Below are 13,120 nucleotides of genomic sequence, written 5' to 3'. Positions count from 1 at the left end.
GTCCCTCCTATTATATTCACACATTCACTTTCAGTGATTAAAACATCAAAACCAAGGTTGTTCATTAATATTTTCTTGAAATCATGAGTTAAGAAAATTGTTCCAGGGTTTTGGAAATTGCCTGGCTGACCACATAGGAATTCAAGTCTCTGTTGTGCTGGGCAGTAGGCAAAATGACAGGATTACAAAGAGGAATAAGATGTGATTAAGCCCACTCTTTAAGATGTATGGCAGCCACGGAACATGCTGTCATAGAGTTAAATGTAAACTATTTTTTCTGGGGGTTGGTGGGTCAAAGAAACATTCCCAGTGGGATGTTTAGGTTGACTCTTGAGGGATGAGTAGAAATCTTTTGGCCAAAGAAAGGGGGGAGGACTCAAGGGAGTGGGAACAACAAAGCAGTGACTCAGGTGGGAAAGACCAAGGCTTGTCCAGAAACAGATGCAGCAGCAACACCCCTGGGAGCAGAAAAGGGGAGGTGGATGGAGACCCTTGTCATGCAGAGCTTTGCTGTTTCTGCAGCCATACTTTCTGCCATGCCTTTTTTAGCCTTCCTCCAAAGCCACTCTGCCCTCTCCCTTGACCAGTGATTTATGGTGTGACCACAAGAGGACGGTGCCTGCAGCATTCCCCTTTGCATAGAGGCCCCCAAGACCCCTCAGCTTCCATGATTCACTAGAAGGACTCACAGAACTCAAAAGAGCCATGATGCTCACAGTTACAGTTTATTACAGAGAAACGACACAGCCTAAAATCAGCAAGGAGAAGAGGCGTGTAGGATGGAGTTTAAGAGAAAGCAGGCACAAGCTTCTGGTTGTCCTACCCCAGTGGAGTAGCACAGACAGAGCTGCAGCAGCCCAGCAAAGAAGTGTGACCACATATAGGAAACATCACCAACCGAGGAAGCTCATCACACCTTGGTGTCGGGAGTTTTCCTGGGGGTCTGTCCTGTAGGCATGGCATGCACACATGGCTGACCTGAACTGCCCAGTATCCAGGCCCCCAGGGGCCAAGCTGATACTTTCCGACCCAAGGCCACTACCAAGAATCCCACTGTTCACATAAACTCTCTGGCCTGGCCCAAGGCCCCAGGTAGACAGATACTGTTATGGACAGGATACACCAGGGGCTCAGAGATATCTCCCAAGAGCCATCAAGGGCAAGGTTGAGCATCTCAAGTCTGCGTATTTAACCCTTCGCTGCCACTGTACCTCTCACACCCTTTCCCTCCCACCTCCCAGCAACTCCTCTGCCACGTTCCTTCACTCGCCCACCCTTAAAGGCGTCCATTCCCCTGAAGTCACTCCTCCTTTCCCCCCTCAAACTAACCCTGCTTCCCCTCCCAATCCAACCCCACTGCCTTCCAAGTCCAAACTTCTCCCGTAAACCTGAAACCGACCTATTCAAACCAATTCTCTCAAAGCTGTGTGAGATGGGAGCCCAGCCAACTTCTAGTGAATTTCACTTTGAGCATTTTCATCATTGCTCATTCAAAAGTTTCCCCGACAGTGTGATTTTCAGAGGAGAAGAACGTGAAACCACACGTGGGGCATTCTGGAGGGTGGCAGATCCCCGGAGTGTTCTGTCAACCACCCTCATCCATGGAAAACATCCCGCACACCTCCGCCCAGCCTGCAAAGCTCCTCAAACCCACACCCATCAGTCTTTGCAAGTTTATGCTTGGGCTGTCCCTGAGCCAGGACCCCAGACTCTCAGGGGATGTGGAATCTCCCACCTTGTTTCACCGTGGAAATTCCCCTTTCCTCCTTTCTTCACTCAAACTTCTTCACTCAAACTTGTATCCAGTCCCAGCTCAGACATCATTTCTTACAGAAACCCTTTCCTGATTCCTACCACTTTTCCCTTCCATTCCTGATCCCCCCCACCAAGGCTCTGGCCTCAGCCAACCCTGACCTCTGCATTTGACCCAAGATACATGTCCACGTGTAAGTGACCTGGCCCCCCAGACATGGAAATAGGTCTGTGGTCACCTTGAATATTTACTTTTTCTGGATGAGGATGAAATATTGAAATGCCTACTTATTAAATGTCTTTGTTAAAATCCATATGTAGAACTAAACAATGTATTAATCAAAATCATTGTTTTTCACGCTCATAATTCATTAGGTAATCTTCTTTTAACCTTTAAAAAATATTTTTATTGAGGTATAATTGCCATATAACATTATATTAGTTTCAGATGTGCAACATAGTGATCTAATATTTGTATACACGGCAAAATTCATCAGGCAGTCTTATTCAGAGGTGACACATGGCCTCTTTGGGGTGAAGCCATTCCTTGGGAATGTAACCGCTTCCTGTCTGACCAGTGGAGTGGTGGAGATTTTGGGATTCCAGTTTGCCTGTCATTGGAAATTACGTGTGAAGTCAGAAGTTCATCTGATAACGCGAGGGTGGTTGTTTTCTTCATCCCCTACAGGGGAATACAAATGGTATTATGTGCCAGGAATATTGCACATAATACTAATAACAACAACAAACAACAATAATAATATTAACAACAACAAACAGTAAGTTGATTCCTCTACCGCTTCCTCTTATACCAAGGGTTTAGATTGTTTGTGCTCTGGATGCATCCGAGGCCAGCATTGATTGAGGTCACTTCTGGCTCATTTGTCCTCCTCCTCTAGATCTTAGGGGTTCAGAATAAAGAAATCAAACAAGTTCCCTGTTGCATGAGGGTCTTTGTGAGGACCTGGATACAGGGAAGCTGTCTCCTTAATGTGGGACAATTTCCCGTTGGTCTGTCTGCACAGTCCCCTCCGCCTCCAGACTGGGGGCACTGGCTCCCAAAGATTGTCTTACCTCTGCAGATAACATGTGGCATTGGCTGGATAAAGTGTTAATTGATGAATGAATCCTTCCCTGGGGTTGATCGGTCAGGGAAATTTGCTCTTTCTGGAACCCAGCACCCACGTGCGATCAGACAGTGGTGAGGGTATGGAACCCGCAGGCCACACCTGACCTGTCCCCTGCTGTCTGCCCCAACCAGACCTTGTTCTCCAACAAGGGACCTTGTGTGACTCCACTCCACAGCTCTAAAGTCATCTGAGAGCAAGCAAACCAAGTGCTTTGAGCTTTCCGGGGCAGAGCTCAGGGACACAAGCCCCCCCCTCATCTGTATGCTCCCCAAATTAGATCTAATGGAAATGTAGCTGAGCTGCAGCCCCAGGAAGTAGCCCAGGCAAGTGGTGACGTGGTTAATAGAAGCCAGGACCCATATGCCGTCTGTGCTCCTTGGAGGATGGCAGGTTGTTTAAGGGCATTTGGAAGATGAATGCTGGAAAAAGCAGCCCAATGCCATCAGACTTTATCTCAGATAATGTCTCTCCAGTAAACCGCATTCTGAAATGCTTTTCTGGGTTACAATGATGGGGTTACCGAGAAGCAACAGGCGTGCCCCAGTGGACAGTCAGAGCTGTGCTTGGGAAGGGGCCAGGCGGGGCACAGGATGCTGGATCACCTGGATGCTGGACATAGAGGGAGCACGTGCAAGGCTTCCCTTCCATGACCTTGACCTGCGAGGAGAGGCGTGGGGCAAGGGGCGGGTGGGAGCCAGGTTTAGGGGAGCTGAGAAGAAAGGAAATTGGTCATAACTCAAAAGCAGGAAAAAGCCAAATGCATCACCTGCCTGCTCTGGGTCAGACCCTGGGGATGCTGCCTCCCGTGATGCTTTTTCTCATAATTCTTCAAGCATCTCAGAGAGACCAGATTGTCACGGAGCAGTTACACCCTTTGCCAAAGCCATTCTGCGACGGTAACATCTGGGAAGCAGAGAGACACACAAACTGTCCTGAGCTGCCTGTCTCCCCGCTTCCAGCCACAGGCTATTTCTAAGGCTGCATCTTATCCACAAAAGTTTGTGTATCACTTTCCCGTGGCTGCTGTAATAGATTATCCCAAACTTGGTGGCTTAAAACAACACACATTTATCCTCTTACAGTTCTAGAGGTCATAAATCCAAAATCTGTTCCATGGAGCCCAAATCAAGGTGTCAGCAGGACCACGCTCCCTCCGGAGGCTGGGGAGAGCCTGTCCCCAGCCTTTTCCAGCTTCTAGAGCTGCATCCCCTGTCATGTGACCTCTCCCTCATCTCCAAAGCCGGCAGGGTAGCATCTTGCTTCAGACCACCCTCCAACTTCTTCTGTAGTCATTTCTGCCTCTACCTCCCTCCTATAAAGACCTTTCTGATTACATTTACCCACCCCCCCAGACAATCCAGGATAATCTCCTCAAGATGTTTAATTTAGTCATATCTGCAAAATTCCTTTTGCCACATAAGGTAACACCAATTTAGGGGATTAGGACGTGGGGACCTTTGGGAGGCATCCCTCAGCTCCACCACAATGAGCGGCCCACACTCCTTCACTCCCGGCCATTGATCTCCAACCTGCAGAGGGGGTGGGGTCCTTCTCCTCCCCCCATCCCTCTCCAGCACCCCCCCCCTTTCTTGGGGAATAAAATGGCCACAGTGAATTGAAGCTTTTCTTGTGACCCCTCCTGGGTCAAAAATTATCAGAGCACAGTCAGTCCTGCTATCATGCAAGATATGTGCCCCTAAAAGTCATGGCCTTGTGCTAACTTACACACCAAGACCAGGGGGTTGTGGAGGAGATGGGGCGGGGGCATGAGAGTCAAAACCTGGATGGTGAAACATACGATAAGACAATAAACAGGGCAGCACCTGTTACCCATGTCAAATGGCTGGGAAATAAACACTGCAACAAATACGGGTCCTCACCCTGGAAAAACCCTGCAATTTGCTTTGGATGTGGGTGTGGGAAGGGCTGCAGCTCCCGAGCTATGGTGGGGGTAGAAAGTCGGTGGTCTGAAATCAAAGGGAAAGTTCTAACGCCAGATTGGTCGGGTGTGGCTCAGAGCACGTGCGGTCCATGGAGGAAGACATTTGAGGTTCGTGTGTGTGTACGTTGCAGGCTGCTCCTTCATTCGCTTCCATTTATCGCATGGTCTGTTCCTCTGTCTCTTCCAGACAAGACTGCATGTAAGCAAATGCAAAATTCAGGATTGCATGATGCTCAGGTGGGTTCCTATCCTATCAACCCAGTTGGAACAAATTCTCCTTTGCAAAGTAGAACTGACCACAGAGTGGGCCATAAGGGGGTGGGAACGGGCAGGAACTGAATCCACTGGCAATCAGGCAGCTGGAGGGGAGAGGGCTCTGTGTGTGCTGGGGCGGGGGGGATGCTCACGCACACACATGCACAGACATACACGTGCACACACACATGCACTCTCCCAGCTGCATCTCTCAAGGTCTCACCACCTTCCTGCTGCTCTTACCATGCTGCTATTTATTCTGTCTGCTTATAAAGTTTCCTCCACTTGTTGACATGCCCTAGAGGGATGAGGCCCTCGACTTTCCTGAATAATATGCATCCCTCCAAAGGACCCAGGAGGTGAAAACTGCAGACAGAATCAGAAATATGGCCAAGAAAGAGGGGGGCACGGCCCAGATGCGGTGGCCGGTGATTAGAATGACCAATGTGTCAGGCACGAAATAGGAGCTCCTGATATCGACCCAGCGTCCAGCATAAGGCCCTTTACATCACCACAAGAAATAGGCAATTTTATGTCAACCCGGAGCAGTGTGTCTTGAGGTAATGGTGGGTATAATTCATGTCATTTGCATGGACCCAGACCAGATTGCAAAGGGAATTTCAGCCTGAGCTTCTAGGCTCCTGGCTTCTAGGTTTTAAAGCCAGATCATTAAAATATATATATTTAGAAGAATGCTAAAATATTTGCCTTGCTCTAAAGGAGATTAAGTGTCAGTGAAAATGGTCAGATTAATGGTCCCTGGAGATAGAAGTTGCCCTCCTTCTGTCCAGATGAATCAGCCTGAACCCTGTCCCTGGTTCACACCCCCTTATCTCTCTCTCTCCCTCTCTCTCTCTCTCTCTCTCTCTCACACACACACACACACACACACACACACACACACACAGAGGCCTCTTTCGTGTTCTCACTTTTCATTCCCAATTTCTCTGCTCTGTCATGTTTGCTCACCTGGGCAGATGCCAGCAAACGCCCAAGGTGATCCCCCAGAGCAAAAGCAGGATGCCAGTGGAGCCAGGAGACCATCCCTGGAGTGTGCCTTCTTGGGATTCCTGGAGGAGAACTGTCTCCTGGAATGAAAGTGGGGAGGCTGTCTGCCACAGGAATAACTGAGAAGGAGGACTCAGCAAAGTAACCTGAGAAAGACCATATCCAGCAGTCTCTGCTAACTTTAGGTGCTCTAAAATCATACACCTTTTCCTGTATTGTCTCCATTTTCTATGATGCTTCCATGTTACAAATATATAAAAACAAAAACGAATTTAAAAAATATGACCCAAAACCCCACCAAAGAGAAATAATCACTGCTAGACAACTGGTGTATGTTGTTTCACTCTATTTACTAAATATATACACACTTGCATTACATTCGCAGGCAAATACACATGCGCTCATGTTTTCAACTGCGATCATGCCATAAATAATTTTGTTGTCAGCATTTGCCACTTAATATTATGTTACACACCTTTCCCCATAAATTGGAAACATACTGAAGTATAGTTTTGCATCTAGCATCTTTTATTTACCAGTGTGTTGTAGCCATTTCCCACTGGTTAGTTTTCAAACCGTAATTTAAATGGGGACATCACTGAAATGTTAAACTGTTTCTCTATTGTTGATTACACAGATGAGTAGCAGATTTTGTTCTCTTGAAGGATGCTTCTGTGAGAACCCATCGGTGTAAGTCTTCCCTCAGGTAAGAGTGTGGCTTTAGGATGGATTCTCAGCAGTAGCTTGCCAGAGGAGAGCTTTCTGCTAAATGGTCTTCTCCAAAGAGTTCACTGATTTCCATTCCCACCAGCAGGGCATGGCAGTGATATTTCACCCAGGCTCTTCAGCACTGAATATTATTTTCCTTTTTTTTTTTTGTTTATTTGTGTTGGCCAGTATGATAAGTGAAGATTTGGTATTCCTTTTTCATTTACTTTGCTGCAGACTTTCAGGAGCTCACAGTACTCGGCGACAGCCCCCTGCTATCCTCGGTGTGTTTCACCGCTGACTGGCTCCTCTCCCAGTGGCTGGATGAACCCCAGGTGTGCTGGACGCTCTCAGGCAGTGCTTAGCATTTGCGAGCATCCTGGTACCTGCTGGGTCCCGTCCAGCGTCTGCACATCTTAATGCTCCTTCGAGGGCTCTTGATTCCATTTTGTGCTCTCCAGCTAAGTCACTGCTGTCTCTCCTTGGCTCAACCCCCTCTGTCCTTCACCCGGACCTTTGCAATACTTCCTTACCCAGGTGCCCACATCCGTCCCGGCTCTCAGAGCAGCTTTCTCCTTCCAGCTGCCCAATTGTCTGTTTAAAACACAAATCTGATTGCATTTATGACCTGCTGCAGTTGGTAATGTTTCCCATTGCTTTGGGGATGAAGATGAATCTTCATGTGTCCTCATGGTCCTGCACAATCAGGTGCCCCTTCCCTTCTCACTCCACCCTCCCCCAAACCCAGCCACCATGCCACCCTCCCCCTCCCCCACCATGCCCCTCCCCCTCCAGGTTCCCCTCCCCTCTCCCACCATGCCCCTCCCCCTCCATGCTCCCCTCCCGCTCCCCCACCATGCCCCCCTCCCTCCTCACCTCCGGTCCAGCACTGCCTCCATCAGATGTCCACTCTCAGCTTACTCCCCATTCAGTCCCCAAGTTCAGCATGACACCTGGAAGGAGTTTCACCACTGTTGATGAGTTGAGTAAATGAACTTCTGGCCCTGAAAACATGGTTGCAGTGTCCACAGCTATCAAGAGTAAAAGCCATTTATTATGGGTTGAATTATGTCCCCCAAAGGATATGTTGTGGTCCTAACCCCCAGGACCTCAGAATGTAACATTATTTGGAGATGGGGTCCTTGCAGATGTAACCAGTTAAGATGAGGTCATCCCAGAGCAGGGCGGGCCTAATCCAATATGACTGATGCCCTTATGAGAAGAGGAACAGACCCTTAGAGGGAAGACGGCCATGTGGAAATGGGGCAGAGATGGGAGTGATGTCCCTACCTCCCCAGGACCGCCGAGGACTCCCCACAGCTACTAGAAGCTGGCAGGGGCCCTCAGAGCCTCCAGAAGGAGCCAAATCTGCCAATACCTTAAGTCTGGACTTCTGGCCACCTGAACTGTGAGAGAACACATTTCTCTTGTCTCCAGCCACCCAGATGGTGGTTACTTGTTACGGCAGCCATAAGACTCTCACACTGTCGTCCCTTAAAAGGCCACATATGCATATCTGGGGGCAAGAAGGCCATGACTGTGCTGGGCTCCTCAAGATGCCATGCTGGGAGGGGGTGGCCACAAGAAACGGGGCAGGAGGGCCCCTCTCTGGAGCTCCTACAAGGAGACAGAAACAAAACCCCAGCCGGTCAGGAGTAGAAGGTTGACCGGGTCACTGGGGGCCCAGGGCCACTTCCTGCCAGAATGCCAGGGTCTGTCCACTGTCTCCAGGATGCTGGGACCCCCCCAGCCTGCGAGACCAGGGCTGCTTGTTCCCTCTTGAACACTGGAGCTGGCCTGGGTCAGGCTGCAGGCCGGGGGAGAAGGACAAAGCTCGTCACCTCCAGAGCCTCCCCCCCCCCCAGAGTGGGGACAGGCGGGCACTTTTCTGTCTTCAGGCATTTATATTCACAGGCATTTAAAGAACCCATTGCAGAAATGCATATTTAACTGCTGCACACAATGTGCTTTATTGCCCATGTAGGCCCTTTGTAATATCCTCTGGAAATTCATATTAAAGGAGATTTCAAACCCCAATGACTGACTCGCAGCCCTTATGGTCCCTGTCTGCGAGGAGGCTTTATTTAATAACAAAGTGTCTTATTTAAAGTCGGGCCTCTGGATGAGATAGCCCAGGGAGGCACTAGCATTTTGGGAAGGCAATATTACATGTGTTATTGGCTGAAAAAACCTCTGTGCCTCTGTCGGGCCAATTTCCCTTTTATGTTCTGGGTGCTTAAAAACCCTTAGAAGACTCTCGTGTATTTTCTAGCAAAAGCGTGTCGCAGATTTCTTCCTCTTTTGAAAACCTGGAAGTCTATGTAAATCACGTCCTGAAGCAGCCCCTCAAGCTTAAAACGGAAATAATGCACATTTAGGTAGAAAGATGTGTTCTCTTAACTTAGTACAAGACTGTACTAAGGAGATGGGGGTGAGCTGGCAGAGACCATGCCCAGTGGGAATTGGAGGATGCCTGGATGTGGGAAAACTCGCACACATCCAGTGTCAGAAGTATTGAGAGGAGGGGAGAAAAGCAGTTTCCTCTTACAATATGGAAGGAAGAATAGTGGGGAAGCGAAAAAGAGTTTCTAAACTGTTCCTATGACCCTGCCGTGAAACCCTGGTGCTATGGACAGATCCGTATCTCTCCAGATTCATATGATGAAGCCCTAACCTCTAGTGTGAACTTGGAGATGGGGCCTCCAAGGAAGGAATTAAGGTAAACTGAAGTCGTAAGAGTGGGGCCCCAACACAGTAGGATCAGTGTCCTCATAAGAAGAGACACCAGAGGGCTCTCCCCCACACCCACCTCTGCCCCCTCCCCCCACCATGTGAGGACACAGTGAGAAAGCAGCCCTCTGCAAGCCAGAAAGAAAGTTCTCACCAGGAAGGGAATCTACCAGCACCTTGATCTTGGACTTTCAGCCTCCAGAACCATGAGAAATAAACGTTTGTTTTTTAGCTGCTGGTCTGCGTCATTTTGTTATGGCAACGCGAGAAGACTGAGACACCATGTCAGGCCCACAGCTCCCCTTCCTGGTGTCCACTTACGGGACCCTGGCTTTAATCCTGACCCACATGGTACACATGGCTATCCTTGGATCCTGCAGCAAGCAGAGGCCCCCAGTAGACAAAGATGGTGGGAAGGGATTTCATGATTCAGGCCTAGCTTAGCATATCCTGGAACCTCTGTTTCTCCTTTCATCTCTTTACATTTTCTCCCCTGTTTGATTTAATACAAGAGGAGGCTGACATCCAGTAAATGCCCTTTCGTCCCTCTAAGAGGAGTTTATTTAAGCCCAGAGAGTCAAAAAGTCAACAAGGAAGGAAGCAGAACCAAAAGGGCATGAGGGCTGCCGGGTTCTTTCTACATTTCATGTAATTATGCAGGAAAGCAATGCCCTGGGCTTAGGCCTCAGTAGGTCCTGAATAGTTAATAAAGCCTATGATTCACCCTCCTTTGGCTACAGTTTAAAAATGCAGAATATGTTCAATGACAGTGACCCCCTTGACCTACTCACCAGGAAAAAATGAAAACAAAGTAAATGTAATAGAAACTACTGCTACTGCACAGGTTTTCCTTGTTCTGAGCCCAGATCTTTGAGCTCTTGTGTGATCAGCACTCTTTGATGAGAGTCTTACAGATGATGGGGGCCTGGAATCCACCTGGACCCTGTAGCATCTCACCCATTGGGACTGAGCCCATGGGGCAGGTGTGGTTTAGTGCTTTACCTGCAGGGAAGACAATGGTTAGCACCAGTAATGCCATTTTAATACCAAGGCCAGGACACAGGATTGCCTGAGCATGGGACCCTAGGACATAATAAAAAATATATTTCATGTTTGTCCTTGGTCCCTGACAAGCACTTCAGATACCTTTGGACTCTCCTAAGTAATAGGAGTGTTTGGTTATGCTAATGAGGTGATGCAGGTGGGCCCCTGGAGAGTTTCAGGGTAGGGACGGGTCACCAGAAAGACCAACCAAGTGAGTAAAGGATTGGGGCTTTGAATCAGCTAGACTTCCAGGAGGAAAACGTGTCTGGGGATCAGGTTAAATCATGCTGACAATGATTTAATCAATCTCATCTATGTAATGAAACTTCAGTCAAACCTCTGGACACCCAGACTCCGTGAAGCTTCCTAGTTGGTGAACACATTGATGCACCAGTGGGGGGACACACCTGGACTCCCTGGGGAGAGCGTCCAGAAGCTCTGAGCTCCATCCGCAGACCTTGCCCTCTGGGCTGCTTTATGATGCTTGTTCCTCCGTGTATCCTTTACAATACAACTGCAGCATAGTGCTTTCTTGAGTTCTGCCACTAGTGAATTATCAAACCTCCTCTGAGGAGGGGTCTCAGAAGCCCGTGAACTCATAGTCAGTCAGTCAGAGGAGCAGGTGGATTGGGGACCCTCCTGGAAGCTGCATTTAAAGTGGGGAAACCCAGCCCTTCATCCGTGGGGTCTGACGCTAAGTTGGGTGGTTGGAGTGGGAACTATATTACAGTCCACCCAGTAGGGGTGGGAAGAGTACAAACTCAGAGAACAAAGGAAGAAAGATAGCTCTGTGGACATAAAACACAGAAGGGCTTGACTTCTCTGAGGGACTACTGCCCTTTCCATTCGGGGGACTTCGTTCTGCAGAGAGGATGGCGTTGCCTCTCTGCCATTTAGGAAATCATCGGCCATCGCGTTTCTCCCTTGTCTGAGCCATGCTGTTAAAGGGCAGGAAAGTCTTCAAACCACTGTCACAAAGACAGTCCTGGAAAACCATTTCTGCCGCTGAAGGCAGCTGGCGGGGAGAAGAGAGACGGTCTGTGTGTCCACCAGCCAATGATCCTCACGGAGCTGGTCTTGGGGGCTGAGACCCTGGATGACACTTGTTCCTGGGAATTTGGGAGTGCAGACAGTAAGTGCCTGCCTGAGGATTTCTTGTAGAATTTTAAAGAACAAAATCCACACATACACACACACACACACACAGACAGCACAAGGGCAGGTCGCTGCTTCAAGCTGGGCTCGCCCCTCGGTGAAGCCCAAGAGGGGAATGGGAGGAGGTCTTATTCCTGACAGCCACTTAATGACACACAGGATGGTGGTTAAGCCTGTGACGTTGGAACCAGGCAGCTTTGAATCCAAGCTCTGCTCTTTCATTGCCGGTGAACTTGGGCTCGCCTCCAAACCTCAGGGCCCTCCATGTCTATATCGCTATAATGAAGTCAGTAATGATATCTCCTAGTAAGTAGTGTTGTTTCCGAGACTGGATAAGATGACACAAGAAACTTCCTAGAACTGGCCTGACATATAGTAAGTGCTCACTAAGTGCGTTACTTGCTTTGTTTTTGTATTTAACTTGGGAAGGCCAGATGGCAGCACAGCTCTGCACCTCAGCGTTCAGCTACAGAACTTGTAACTGAAATATCGAACACGCCAGGAGAGAACAGAGAGCCCCAGGAAATGGGCCTCCAGCTGCCGGCAGGAGACACTGAGAGCATCCATCAATTTTATTACCTCTCCAAATTCTTGCACAAACACTCCCCATAACGCACCTGCCATTCAAGCTGCAAGGCGATATTTACAGGTCCAATAAAAGCCAACAGAAGTGGAGGCCACGGCCACAGGTACAGACTTAACCAGCTTCCCAGCAGTTCCCCACTCCCCGTCTCGTTATCGGCCTCGAAGCCCAGGCAGCTTTCTCACTTGACTTTTTCCCTCTGGGCACAGACAGCTTCTATGGACAATCAGCCACCTGAGGATTCCTGAAACATGGTCCAGGGTGCCCAGTTCACAAATTCCTTCATTGTCATCGGGGAGGGAACATCTAATTCTTTACTGCACCAATAAATTCTGTCTGATTTACCTTCCATCAGGCCAACATTAATATAAAAACCCTCCATGAATCATAGATCTGTCATCCATCAAGAAAAAGCAGTGCCAGGAAATCAAAAAAGTCCTCATTAGCAAAGATGGAATGAGTCCCCACGCCCTCCACTTGGTCAAACAGACCATCTACAGTCAGATCATTGTCCTAATGGGCACGAGGCGGTCTTGGGTCAGCCTTCTGAATCTAAATTGGCTGGCAATGGGCTTGTGATCGCCAGGGCACCTGGGGTGGTTTGGAGGCTCAACTATCAACACAGGAAGATGGGTAAGGAGACGCGTGAGAGCTGGCGGGCTAGAGCGAGCCTGGATACACGGCACGGGAGCTGGACAGGCTCTCCACGCACGTCCTGCAACCTCACAGCTCAAAGAGCATGGCCCCCATGCTGTGCTGGGTACCTGTGTTAGAGAAGGCCTGGTCCAGGGGGCACCCCGGTGGGATTTGCAC

This window comes from Balaenoptera acutorostrata, chromosome 1, assembly GCF_949987535.1.
Source record: "Balaenoptera acutorostrata chromosome 1, mBalAcu1.1, whole genome shotgun sequence".
NCBI classification, from domain to species: domain Eukaryota; kingdom Metazoa; phylum Chordata; class Mammalia; order Artiodactyla; family Balaenopteridae; genus Balaenoptera; species Balaenoptera acutorostrata.
Note: the sequence above shows the minus strand (reverse complement) of the source record.